Here is a 14,560-nt window from a genome sequence, read left to right on the forward strand (position 1 = left end):
ATAATTTATTCACCCAGAAGGTTATGAACTTTAGGAATTCTCTGTTGCAGAAGGTCACCGCTCAGTTTAACGAGAATATGCAACATTTAAGATTGATAAGCTCAAGGGCAGCTAGAGATGGGCAATAAATTCTGGCTCAGCCAGCAAAGCCCACATCCCATGAATTAAGAAGAAACTAAGAACATCACAAGATTTGGGATTAGGCCTTGAAGGTGGCATCAGTCATGATCTTAAAAAATGGCTCAAGGGCTATCGAGTTCACATTTGCCTGTACAGTTCAATGTTTTATTGGTTTGTCGCTTCTCTACAGCTACATAGATCACAAGGGAAAAAAGAAAAGGTGGTAGAGAGTCAAAAACGTTTAGGGAAGGAATTGAGGTGCTTAGGACCTTGGCAACTCAAGGCATAGTCAAAAAAGCTGGAGCAATCAAAATCAGGATGCACAAAGATTGGAATTTCAGGTAGGTAAAAACAATGACAGCAGATGCTGGAAACCAGATTCTGGATTAGTGGTGCTGGAAGAGCACAGCAGTTCAGGCAGCATCCAAGTAGCTTCGAAATCGACGTTTCGGGCAACAGCCCTTGGAATTTCAGGTACTTGCAACTGTAGGGCTAGAGATCTGGAGGGGCAAAGCCACTGAGGGATTTGAAAACAAGGATATTAATGTTAAAATCAAGGCATGGTTTAACCCAGAAGCTATAGTAGGTTAGTGCTCATTATCAATGTAATCTACTTCTGACTTGGGAAAATGTTATTATGACTATTAGAAATGCAATAAATATGGGAGTATAATTTTGCCATCTTGTGTACTCAAAATGTGAAAACAATATTTCCCTGGAATACAATATAAAATAAAGAAGTTAGCTTTATGGGAAATGTAACAAGTGTGCCCTGTAAAATAAATAACCAAATTTTCTCACCTTTTAATATCCATATGTTTGGAATTAAATACTGTCAGAATTCCAAATGAAATTAAAGGTAAGAATAATGTTAAAAATATATATTTACTAATTACAAGCTGCTGACAACTGGATGTTTTTTGAGTGGATGTACAGGATGGTTCACAAATTGTAGACAACCGCATTCAATCCACCTTCCTCAACCATTCACAGAAAATGATTTCCTTCATAAATGAATCGAACTGCCCTTTCTAGGTAACGTTTGCAGTATAATATTCTACTTGACATCAGCCTTGAACTTGTCTTTTATCAGTTTGTGCCTTTATTCACTTGCTTCAGTAAGGGTTTAGCTTGATTTATGTCACATTGTGTCTTGCACCCCAAGTCTGCAGATTTGCATTTACCAAGCTTCTTTAGTGCAAGAAAACATCATAACACTTCAGCGATGTAATCAGATACCCAGCTGTGAGCTCACTGAGGGGGTTTTGGTGCATCAAGGATAAATGGTCCATTTTGTTCCAATCACAACAATATTGCATTCTAAGGTTCAGCTTCATGTGTCAGCCCAGGAAATAGTGAAGAGCCATAAATAAAAACAGAAAGTGCCAGAAAATCTGTGTCGAGAGAATCAGAGTTAATGCTTAGTCTAATATGGTTCTTCAATCTTCACTGAAGAAAGGGAGAATGTGGGTTTACACTATTGGAGAGGTTGAGGGGGGTTGAAACCAGGGAAGGTCAGATTGACAGATACAAAGATGTGACAGAACAAAAGGCAGAGGGAATGGTAATATTGGTAATAAAGAAAAAAGCATTGGCCCAGAACAGGTATTAACACTACTGAAAAGAGCAGGGGAGGTGGTCTGAAATGCATGTGTTTCAGTGCAAGAAATATAATAGGCAAGGCAGATGAACTTTGAGCTTTGGTTAGTACTTGGAACTGTGACATTATTGTGATTACGGAGGCTTGGCTCAAAGAGGGGCATTCCCGATGAAGGGCTTATGCCTGAACCGTTGACTCTCCTACTCCTCGAATGCTGCCTGAACTGCTTGCGCTTTTCCAGCACCACACTTTTAGACTCTGAAAGAGGTGCAGGACTGGCAGCTGATTGTCCCAGGATTTAGGATCTTCAGGAATGATAGAAAGGGATGTAAAAGGGGTGGGGGAGTTGTATTATTGGTAACGGGGTATCACACAGCTGTACTGAGGGAGGATATATCAGATGACTCGTGCAGCAAGGCAATGTAGGCAGAACTAAGCAATAGAAAAGGTTACATCATAATTCTGGGACTCTCAACAGCCAGCGGGAGATAGAGGAGAGATTATGTAGACAGATTTTGGAAAGATTAAAAACAGCAGGGTTGTTATGGTGGGTGATTTTAACTTTCACTATATTGACTGGGATTCACTTTGTGCTGGGCGCTTGGATGGGACAGAATTTGTAAGGACCATTCAGGAAGGTTTCTTGAACATAGTAAATAAACAGTCCAGAACTGAAAATGTGTTGCTGGAAAAGCGCAGCAGGTCAGGCAGCATCCAAGGAGCAGGAGAATTGACGTTTCGGGCATGAGCCCTTCTTCAGGAGAAGGGCTCATGCCTGAAACGTCGATTCTCCTGTTCCTTGGATGCTGCCTGACCTGCTGTGCTTTTCCAGCAACACATTTTCAGTTCTGATCTCCAGCATCTGCAGTCCTCACTTTCTCCCATATAAACAGTCCAACCAGGGGAGGGGTTATTCTGGAACTGGTGTTGGGAAATGAGTCTGGTCAGGTGAGTGAAGTTTCAGTGGGGAGCATTTCGGAGTAGTGACCATAATACCGTGAGTTTTAAGATACTCATGGATAGGGATATCGGCAGTTCTTCGGTTAAAGTGTTAAACTGGGTGAAGGCGAACGACAACAATGTTAGCCTGGAACTGGAGAATTTTAATTGGAGGTGGTTGTCAGAGGGTAAATCCAAATCAAACTCGTGAAAATATTTCAAACAACATTTGATAGGAGTTCAGGAGCGGCATGTTCCTGCTAGAATGAAGGATAGGTATGGCAAGTTACATGAATCTTGGACAAAAAGGTATAAGGTATAGGAGGATGGGGACTGATGAAGCCCTTGAAGTATATAAGGAAAGTAGGAAAGAATTTAAACTAAGAATTAGAATGGCTAAAAGGAGCCGTGAAAAGTCATTAGCTAAGAGGATTAAGGAGAATCCCAAAGCTTTTTACTCATTTGTAAAAGCAAAAAGGTAGCCAGGGAAAGGGTTGGCCCACTCAAAGACAAAGGACAGAATCTACGCGTGGAATCAGAAAGAGGTATGTGAGGTCCTGAACGAACGCTTTGTGTCGGTATTCACCAAACAGAAGGAATTGGTGGAGAGTGATCTCAGGTAAGGGAATGTCAAATTTCTAAGCTAAGTTGCTATTAAAGTGGCAGCGATGGAGTCGGCAGTGTCTGGGATCCTCAGTCCAGGGTTTGTCCATTCCATTCTTTTTTTCCTTTTCTCATTCTTCTTCTCACTTTTTCGTTTTTTCAAAAATACCTACCTTACAGTGACAGTGACATCATTGAAGCAGCTGAGGCCTGAGCACAGTGGGGAAGGCCAACGTACCCCGAGCAGGGCGGAGATGGCCAATGTACCCTGAGCAGAGCAGGGAAAGTCAATGTACTCCGAGCGGGGCAGGGGTGGCCAATGTACCCCGGGCAGGGTGAGGAAGGCCAATGTACCCTGAGCACAGTGGGGAAGGCCGATGTACCCTGAGCACAGTGGGGAAGGCCGATGTACCCTGAGCACAGTGGGGAAGGCCGATGTACCCTGAGCACAGTGGGGAAGGCCCATGTACCCCGAGCACAGTGGGGAAGGCCAATGTACCCTGAGCACAGTGGGGAAGGCCAATGTACCCCGAGCACAGTGGGGAAGGCCAATGTACCCCGAGCACAGTGGGGAAGGCCAATGTACCCCGAGCACAGTGGGGAAGGCCAATGTACCCCGAGCAGAGTGGGGAAGGCCAATGTACCCCGAGCAGGGCGGGGATGGCCAATGTACCCCGAGCAGGGCGGGGATGGCCAATGTACCCCGAGCACAGTGGGGAAGGCCGATGTACCCCGAGCACAGTGGGGAAGGCCAATGTATCCCGAGCAGAGTGGGCATGGCCAATGTATCCCGAGCACAGTGGGGAAGGCCAATGTATCCCGAGCAGGGCGGCGATGGCCAATGTACCCCGAGCAGAGTGGGGAAGGCCAATGTATCCCGAGCACAGTGGGGAAGGCCAATGTACCCCGAGCAGAGTGGGCATGGCCAATGTATCCTGAGCACAGTGGGGAAGGCCAATGTATCCCGAGCAGGGCGGCGATGGCCAATGTACCCCGAGCAGAGTGGGGAAGGCCAATGTATCCCGAGCACAGTGGGGAAGGCCAATGTATCCCGAGCAGGGCGGCGATGGCCAATGTACCCCAAGCACAGTGGGGAAGGCCAATGTACCCCGAGCAGAGTGGGCATGGCCAATGTATCCCGAGCAGAGTGGGGAAGGCCAATGTACCCCGAGCAGAGTGGGCATGGCCAATGTACCCCGAGCAGAGTGGGGAAGGCCAATGTACCCCGAGCAGAGTGGGCATGGCCAATGTATCCCGAGCAGAGTGGGCATGGCCAATGTATCCCGAGCAGAGTGGGGAAGGCCAACGTACCCCGAGCAGAGTGGGGAAGGCCAACGTACCCCGAGCAGAGTGGGGAAGGCCAATGTACCCCGAGCAGAGTGGGGAAGGCCAATGTATCCCGAGCAGAGTGGGGAAGGCCAATGTACCCCGAGCAGAGTGGGGAAGGCCAATGTATCCCGAGCAGAGTGGGGAAGGCCAATGTGTCCCGAGCAGAGTGGGGAAGGCCAATGTATCCCGAGCAGAGTGGGGAAGGCCAATGTACCCCGAGCAGAGTGGGGAAGGCCAATGTATCCCGAGCAGAGTGGGGAAGGCCAATGTACCCCGAGCAGAGTGGGGAAGGCCAATGTATCCCGAGCAGGGCGGCGATGGCCAATGTACCCCAAGCACAGTGGGGAAGGCCAATGTACCCCGAGCAGAGTGGGCATGGCCAATGTATCCCGAGCAGAGTGGGGAAGGCCAATGTACCCCGAGCAGAGTGGGCATGGCCAATGTACCCCGAGCAGAGTGGGGAAGGCCAATGTACCCCGAGCAGAGTGGGCATGGCCAATGTATCCCGAGCAGAGTGGGCATGGCCAATGTATCCCGAGCAGAGTGGGGAAGGCCAACGTACCCCGAGCAGAGTGGGGAAGGCCAACGTACCCCGAGCAGAGTGGGGAAGGCCAATGTACCCCGAGCAGAGTGGGGAAGGCCAATGTATCCCGAGCAGAGTGGGGAAGGCCAATGTACCCCGAGCAGAGTGGGGAAGGCCAATGTATCCCGAGCAGAGTGGGGAAGGCCAATGTGTCCCGAGCAGAGTGGGCATGGCCAATGTATCCCGAGCAGAGTGGGGAAGGCCAATGTACCCCGAGCAGAGTGGGCATGGCCAATGTACCCCGAGCAGAGTGGGGAAGGCCAATGTACCCCGAGCAGAGTGGGCATGGCCAATGTATCCCGAGCAGAGTGGGCATGGCCAATGTATCCCGAGCAGAGTGGGGAAGGCCAACGTACCCCGAGCAGAGTGGGGAAGGCCAACGTACCCCGAGCAGAGTGGGGAAGGCCAATGTACCCCGAGCAGAGTGGGGAAGGCCAATGTATCCCGAGCAGAGTGGGGAAGGCCAATGTACCCCGAGCAGAGTGGGGAAGGCCAATGTATCCCGAGCAGAGTGGGGAAGGCCAATGTGTCCCGAGCAGAGTGGGGAAGGCCAATGTATCCCGAGCAGAGTGGGGAAGGCCAATGTACCCTGAGCACAGTGGGGAAGGCCGATGTACCCTGAGCACAGTGGGGAAGGCCGATGTACCCTGAGCACAGTGGGGAAGGCCCATGTACCCCGAGCACAGTGGGGAAGGCCAATGTACCCTGAGCACAGTGGGGAAGGCCAATGTACCCCGAGCACAGTGGGGAAGGCCAATGTACCCCGAGCACAGTGGGGAAGGCCAATGTACCCCGAGCAGAGTGGGGAAGGCCAATGTACCCCGAGCAGGGCGGGGATGGCCAATGTACCCCGAGCAGGGCGGGGATGGCCAATGTACCCCGAGCACAGTGGGGAAGGCCGATGTACCCCGAGCACAGTGGGGAAGGCCAATGTATCCCGAGCAGGGCGGCGATGGCCAATGTACCCCGAGCAGAGTGGGGAAGGCCAATGTATCCCGAGCACAGTGGGGAAGGCCAATGTACCCCGAGCAGAGTGGGCATGGCCAATGTATCCTGAGCACAGTGGGGAAGGCCAATGTATCCCGAGCAGGGCGGCGATGGCCAATGTACCCCGAGCAGAGTGGGGAAGGCCAATGTATCCCGAGCACAGTGGGGAAGGCCAATGTATCCCGAGCAGGGCGGCGATGGCCAATGTACCCCAAGCACAGTGGGGAAGGCCAATGTACCCCGAGCAGAGTGGGCATGGCCAATGTATCCCGAGCAGAGTGGGGAAGGCCAATGTACCCCGAGCAGAGTGGGCATGGCCAATGTACCCCGAGCAGAGTGGGGAAGGCCAATGTACCCCGAGCAGAGTGGGCATGGCCAATGTATCCCGAGCAGAGTGGGCATGGCCAATGTATCCCGAGCAGAGTGGGGAAGGCCAACGTACCCCGAGCAGAGTGGGGAAGGCCAACGTACCCCGAGCAGAGTGGGGAAGGCCAATGTACCCCGAGCAGAGTGGGGAAGGCCAATGTATCCCGAGCAGAGTGGGGAAGGCCAATGTACCCCGAGCAGAGTGGGGAAGGCCAATGTATCCCGAGCAGAGTGGGGAAGGCCAATGTGTCCCGAGCAGAGTGGGGAAGGCCAATGTATCCCGAGCAGAGTGGGGAAGGCCAATGTATCCCGAGCAGAGTGGGGAAGGCCAATGTACCCCGAGCAGAGTGGGGAAGGCCAATGTACCCCGAGCAGAGTGGGGAAGGCCAATGTATCCCGAGCAGAGTGGGGAAGGCCAATGTATCCCGAGCAGAGTGGGGAAGGCCAATGTATCCCGAGCAGAGTGGGGAAGGCCAATGTACCCCGAGCAGAGTGGGGAAGGCCAATGTACCCCGAGCAGAGTGGGGAAGGCCAATGTATCCCGAGCAGAGTGGGGAAGGCCAACGTACCCCGAGCAGAGCGGGGAAGGCCAATGTATCCCGAGCAGAGTGGGGACAGCCAGTGGGCGTGAGGCCCGAGCGGAACAGAACAGCCACTGCGTCCATAGCGGGGACAGGTGTTGGACTGGGGTCCAATGCAGGTGGCCAGTGTGTGGAAGCCCCCTGCATTGATCTAGTCCAGGCCCTTTATAGAAAGACAATATGCTTATCTTTTTAACTTTAGTTCATTTTTGAGAAAACTTATACTATGAATAACTGTAAGGTAATGTAACTTTTTGAACTCTATTTTATATCTAAGATTTGTGCCTAGGTACTTTATACCTAAGATGGCACTACATGACACAACATTGTAAACTTTTCACAGTACCTAAGTACGTGACAATAAAAGATATTTTAATTCTAATTCTAAAAGGAAGAGGTGTTGTGTATCTTAAAAAGTATTAAAGTAGGTAAGTCCCCAGGTCCTGATGGGATCTATCCCAGAGTACTGGGGAGGCAAGAGAATAAATTGCTGGAATGTTAACAGACATCTTTGTATCCTCTTTAGGCATAGGTTAAGGACCCAGAGGACTGGAGAATGGTCAATGTTGTCCCATTGTTTAAGAAGGATAGCAGCAACAATCCAGGAAATTACAAGCCTGTGACTGTCATGTTTGTGATAGGGTAATTCTTGGAAAAGATTCTTAAGGACAAGATCCTTATACATTTAGAAGCAAATGGACTTACCAGCGATAAACAGCATGGTGCTCTGCTGGGGACATCACATCTCACTAATGTGATCACGGTGTTTGAGGAGGTGACAAAGATGATTCACGTGGGAAAAGTAGTTGATGTTCATCGAGAGTCATAGAGATGTACAGCATGGAAACAGACCCTTCGGTCGAACCCGTCCATGCCGACCAGATATCCCAATCCAATCTAGTCCCACCTGCTAGCACCTGGCCCATATCCCTCCAAACCCTTCCTATTCATATATCCATCCAAATGCCTTTAAAGGTTGCAGTTATACCAGCCTCCATCACTTCGTCTGGCAGCTCATTCCATACACGTACCACCCTCTGCGTGAAAAAGTTGCACCTTAGGTCTCTTTTATATCTTTCCCCTCTCAACCTAAACCTATGCCCTCTAGTTCTGGACTCTCCCCACCACTGGGAAAAGACTTTGTCTATTTATCCTATTCATGCCCCTCATAATTTTGTAAACCTCTATAAGGTCACCCCTCAGCCTCCGATGCTGCAGGGAAAACAGCCTCAGCCTGTTCAGCCTCTCCCTATAGCCGCAACATGACCTCCCAACTCCTGTACTCAGTACTCTGACCAGTTAAGGAAAGCATACCAAACGCCTTCTTCACTATCCTATTGACCTGTGGCTCAACTTTCAAGGAGCTATGAACCTGTACTCAAAGGTGTCTTTGTTCAGCAACACTCCCTAGGACCTTACCATTAAGTGTACAAGTCCTACTAAGATTTGCTTTCCCAAAATGCAGCATTTATCTGAATTCAACTCCATCTGCCACTTCTCAGCCCATTGGCCCATCTGATCAAGATCCTGTTGTAATCTGAGGTAACCTTTATCGCTGTCTACTACACCTACAATTTTGGTGTCATCTGCAAACTTACTAACTGTACTTCTTCTGCTCACATCCAAATCATTTATAGAAATGACAAATATTAGAGGACCTAGCACGAATCCTTGTGCACTCCACTGGTCACAGGCCTCCATTCATGGGGAACCTTGTCGAACGCCTTACTAAAGTCACATCTACTGCTCTGGCCTCATCAATCCTCTTTGTTACTTCTTCAAAAAACTCAATCATGTTTGTGAGAATGATTTCCCATGCACAAAGCCATGTTGACTCTCCCTAATTAGTCCTTACTTTTCCAAACACATGTACATTCTCTCCCTCAGGATTCCCTCCAACAATTTGCCTACCACTGACGTCAGGCTCACTGGTCCATAGTTCCCTGGCTTGTCTAATTGGACTTCAGTAAAGTTTTTGACAAGGTCCCTCATGACAGACTGGCATGAAAGGTGAAGTCACATGATATCATGAGTGAGTTGGCAAGATGGATACAGAACTGGCCTAATCATAGGAGACAGAGGGCAGTTGTGGAATAATGCTTTTCGGAATAGAGGGTTGTGACGAGTAGTATTCTATAGGGATCAGTGCTGGGAGCTCTGCTGTTCATGGTCTACATAAATGATTTGGAGGAAACCATAGCTGGTCTAATTATTAATAGTGCGGACAATACAAAGATCGGTGGAGTCGCAGATAGTGAGGATCGTCAGAGGATACAACAGGATGTAGATCAATTGGAGGCATGGGCAGAAAAATGGCAGATGGAGTTTAATATGGACAAATGAGAAATGATGCACTTTGGAAGGTTGAGTACAGTTGGAAATTATACAGTGAATGACAGAACCCTTAGGAGTATTGATTTGCAGAGATCTGGATGTGCAGGTCCCCAGGTCACAACATGACAGCATAGGTACATAAGGTAGCAAAAAAGGCCTATGGCATGTTTGCCTTCATGGGAAGGGGCATTGAGTATAACAATAGACAAATGATGCTGTAGCTTTGTAGAACTTTAGTTAGGCCATACTTGGGAATACTGCCTCCAGATCTGGTCACCACACTACCAAAAGGATGTGGAGAGGGTATAGAAAAGGTTTACTAGAATGTTGCCTGCTGGACTTTAGCTATGAGAAAGGTTGAATAGACTGGGTTTGTTTTGATTGGAATGCAGGAGGTTGAGGGTGACCTAACAGAAGTTTATAAAATTGCGATTGGCATGGATATAGTGTGAAGTATGAGGGTGCAAGGTTCAATTACCAAGGGACACAGGCTCAAGGTGCGGTTTAGGGGGCGGGGAGGAGGGAGTGATGTTTATAAGAGATGTGTGAAGCAGGTTTCACACAAAGGGTGGAGTGCCTGGAATGCTCTACCAGAGGAGATGGAAGCAGACACAATAGCAGCATTCAATAAGCACCTGGACGAATACATGAATAGGAAGGGAATTAAGGGATATGGATTCTTTAAGTGAAGATAATTTTAGAATGGAAGGGCAAAATGTGTTGGCGCAGGCTTGGAGGCTGAAGGGCCTGTTTCTGTGCTGTACTGTTTTTTGTTACAGCACAATAAAGGGCAGCTGTCTGAAAGAATAAAAATGTACAGATTTGCACTTGGAAGGGGAGAATGCCAAAATGAGCAGAATTTGTTATCGAAAGTTGTTGAATTCAACGTCGTGTCCTGAAGGCGATAAAGTGCCTAATCAGAAGATGAGGTTCTCTTCCTCTAGCTTACGTTGGTCTTCAGTGAATTACTGTTGTAGGCGTAGGCCGGAAAGATGAAAGCGAGGCAATGAAATAGTGAGCAATCAGCAGACATGGGTCATTCATACAAACTGTGTTACCCAATCTGTGTTTGGTCTCCCCAATATAGTGGAGTCTCCATTGAGGAGCAAACAAACCAAATTAAAAGCACAAGTAAATTATTTCTTTACCTGATTGAACATTTAGAGACTTGGACAGAGAAAAGAGGGGGTAAATAGGCAAATGTTACACTGCCTGTATAAGGAATAAGAGTACACCATTCAGCCCTTTGAGCCTCCTCGAATAAGTTCATAGCTGATCTGGTTTTTAACCTCAAGTCTACATTCTTGCATCTCCCTGATCATCTTCCATCCATTTAGACGAGAGTGTCACACAGATAACGGTCCCATCAAAATGCTACCAATGTGAGTTAAGCAAAGACATATTTGGTGGCATAGTCTTGCTGGAGGTGGCAGAAATAGAACAGATGGTTCTTTGAATGAGGCTGGCAGGTTGGAAGGTGAGACAAGGGTATCATTATGGATCTGTTGTGCCTACTGTAGTTCTGGAAATGGAAGAAATACATAAAATGGACTGGACATGGCTGAGGGCTTCAATCAACCACTTGGTTGAGGAATAGAGAGATATGTTGGAAGCACTGTTGTGGAAGATAGTATCATTGGAATAGATAAGACTGAAGATAGTGAAAGTGGGAGAAAGGAATGGAACTTCACAGGAAGCAGTGTGTGTTGAGGATGTAAAGGTAGCTGAGGGAGCTGGACTGTGTGAAATGAAGATTAGTAGACAGTCTAAAACAGGGATAGAGAAGTCAAAAAACTTCTGCAAGTGGCAGAAATGGAAAGAAGGGCAGAAATTGATGGAATTCCTCTCAGCTCTCAATGAGAGCAAGAAGCAACACTGATAGTCATCAAAAGTACTTGGAAGCAAGACAAGTAAAAGGAGAAATTATTCAACGACAAGAACTGAGAAGATGGCTATTGACTCTTTCTCGAATGGAAGGCTAACAGGGACGGGACATGAGATTGAATGTCCAGTGGAGACAGTTTGGGCTAGGAAATGGTTGAAATGACAAAGGGTATCTGAGTCACACAGGAGACTGAATGAGGGGAGAAAAATTTGAGTCAAGATGGGGAGAAATAAGTTATGAGACAAAGTGATTAGATTAGATTACTTACAGTGTGGAAACAGGCCCTTCAGCCCAACAAGTCCACACCGACCCACCGAAGCGTAACCCACCCAGACCCATTCTCTTACATTTACCCCTTACCTAACACTACGGGCAATTTAGCATGGTCAATTCACCTAACCTGCACATTTTTTGGATTGTGGGAGGAAACCGGAGCACCCGGAGGAAACCCACGCAGACACGGGGAGAATGTGCAAACTCCACTCAGTCAATCACCTGAGGCGGGAATTGAACCTGGGTCTCTGGCGCTGTGAGGCAGCAGTGCTAACCACTGTGCCAACGTGCTGCCCGATGGGTCTACCATGACAGGCATGCTGTAAATTTTGGAAAGGAGGTAGAAAGAGGCTTTCCAGCATTTGGAAATGAGGTGAGAAAATCTCTACAAGAGATGCGGTCAGTCAAAGCCCTGGAAACATTAGGAATTAAGAAGGTGGCCCTTCAGTATGCCAATGAGGAGGAAAAAGTAGAAAAGGTCATAGTTCAGCTTGTGTTCCCATTCACGGAGATCTTTTGACCTCAGTTCCACTTCTTCACCTGATCCCCTATCCCTCAATTCCCTTAAGAAACAAAACCTTATCGACTTCAACCTTCGCTATGCCAAACATGTTGTATCAGTAGCCTCTTACTCACATAATCCAACCAATTTATCATAAAAGCCAATACACCACTGTCATTCTAAATGCTAGTTTACCAGTATGCTATGTGTAACACCAACTTCTGAATATTTATTACTCAACATTTAAATGTTATTTTTGTATTCCTTCCGACCAAATACTCACTTGTTGACATTGTAATGTCAGTCATCTTTTTGTCCACTTGTGCAACCTGCAGCACTTTGTAGGGGCTCCTCAGAGTTTTCTTTCCCTTGTATTGTTGGCAAACTCGGATTCTCAGTTCATTCATTCAAGTTAAAAATTTGCAATTCCACTGATCCTTGCAACACCATGAACCAGAAGAGTGTGCTCCTTCTTCCTGATTTCCATTGCTTAATGAATCTATAATCTGCTATTACCTACAATCCTACATCTTAAGCAACCTTTCATGTGACATCCTATAGTTTCCCTTCTTTTACTCAAACCTGTTGGAGTTCATTAAATTTTATTGCTTCAATTACATAACCATCCTTTGCTAGATTTAAAACAGTACTCTTGACATTATAATTCTTATTTAATTTAATGCCAACATTAACCCTTTTTTTGTTAGTCACAGATAAATCAATTTCCTGGGGTAGTTTCTCAAATTTAATGAAACTTTTGAGAATAAATTTTATTTTTGCAATTGCTCATCATATCTTTATGCACCATACCTTTAACCTTCCGTGTCCAATTTACCTCAACCAACTCTATAAGTGAGTCAAAGTGAACACTATACCCAGAGATCTTTCGAGACAATCTTTTGGACCTGGATTCAAAATGCCAAGATGCAAATCTTTCTCGTTGATTGTAAGGGCTCTATGTAAATTTTGTTTAGGCAGACCAATTGTTGGGTTTGGCAAAAATGAAAAACTTAGCATTCAATATTTATTTAAAATCTGATCCAGGTTGACTAAACCAAACTATGTCCATGGAATAGCTGCACTCTAGTAGAGGGAGCCTTGCTGTATTGCTAGTTATTATCAGTCTGCATGGTGTCAAATGCTGAAATGAAACAAAATTTTGAAAATGGGGGAAGATACTAAATGAATATTTTGCATCAGTATTTACTGTGGAAAAGGATACGGAATATATAGACTGTAGGGAAATAGATGGCAACACCTTACAAACTGTCCAGATTACAGAGGAGGAAGTGCTGGATGTCTTAAAACGGGTAAAGGTTGATAAATCCCCAGGACCTGATCAGGTGTACGCGAGAACTCTGTGGGAAGCTAGAGAAGTGATCGCTGGGTTTCTTGCTGAGTTATTTGCATCATCGATAGTCACAGGTGAGGTGCCGGAAGACTGGAGGTTGGCAAACGTAGTGCCACTGTTTAAGGGTGGTAAGGACAAGTCAGGAAACTATAGACCAGTGAGCCTGACGTGAGTGGTGGGCAGGTTGTTGGAGGGAATCCTGAGGGACAGGATGTACATGTATTTGGAAAGGCAAGGACTGATCAGGGATAGTCAACATGGCTTTGTGCGTGGGAAATCATGTCTCACAAACTTGATTGAGTTTTTTGATGAAGTAACAAAGAGGGTTGATGAAGGCAGAGCAGTAGATGTGATCTACATGGACTTCAGTATGGCATTCAACAAGGTTCCCTATGGGAGACTGATTAGCAAGGTTAGATCTCATGGAATACAGGGACAACTAGCCGTTTGGATACAGAACTGGCTCAAAGGTAGAAGACAGAGGGTGGTGGTGGAGGATTGTTTTTCAGACTGGAGGCCTGTGACCAGTGGAGTGGCACAAGGATCAGTGCTAGGCCCTCTACTTTTTTGTCATTTACATAAATGATTTGGATGCGAGAAGAGGTACAGTTAGTAAGTTTGCAGATGACACCAAAATTGGAGGCGTAGTGAACAGCAAAGAGGGTCACCTCAGATTACAACAGGATCTGGGCCAGATGGGCCAATGGGCTGAGAAGTGGCAGATGGAGTTTAATTCAGACAAATGCTGCATTTTGGGAAAGCAAATCTTAGCAGGACTTATACACTTAATGGTAAGGTCCTAGGAAGTGTTGCTGAACAAAGAGACCTTGGAGTGCAGGTTTATAGCTTCTTGAAAGTGGAGTCGCAGGTAGATAGGATAGTGAAGACGACGTTTGGTATGCTTTCCTTTAATGGTCAGAGTATTGAGTACAGGAGTTGGGAGGTTATGTTGCGGCTGTATAGGACATTGGTTCGGCCACTGTTGGAATATTGCGTACAATTCTGGTCTCCTTCCTATCAGAAAGATGTTGCAAAACTTGAAAAGGTTCAGAAAAGATTTACAAGGATGTTGCCAGGGTTGGAGGATCTGAGCTACAGGGAGTGGCT

This window comes from Chiloscyllium punctatum, chromosome 8, assembly GCF_047496795.1.
Source record: "Chiloscyllium punctatum isolate Juve2018m chromosome 8, sChiPun1.3, whole genome shotgun sequence".
NCBI lineage: Eukaryota > Metazoa > Chordata > Chondrichthyes > Orectolobiformes > Hemiscylliidae > Chiloscyllium > Chiloscyllium punctatum.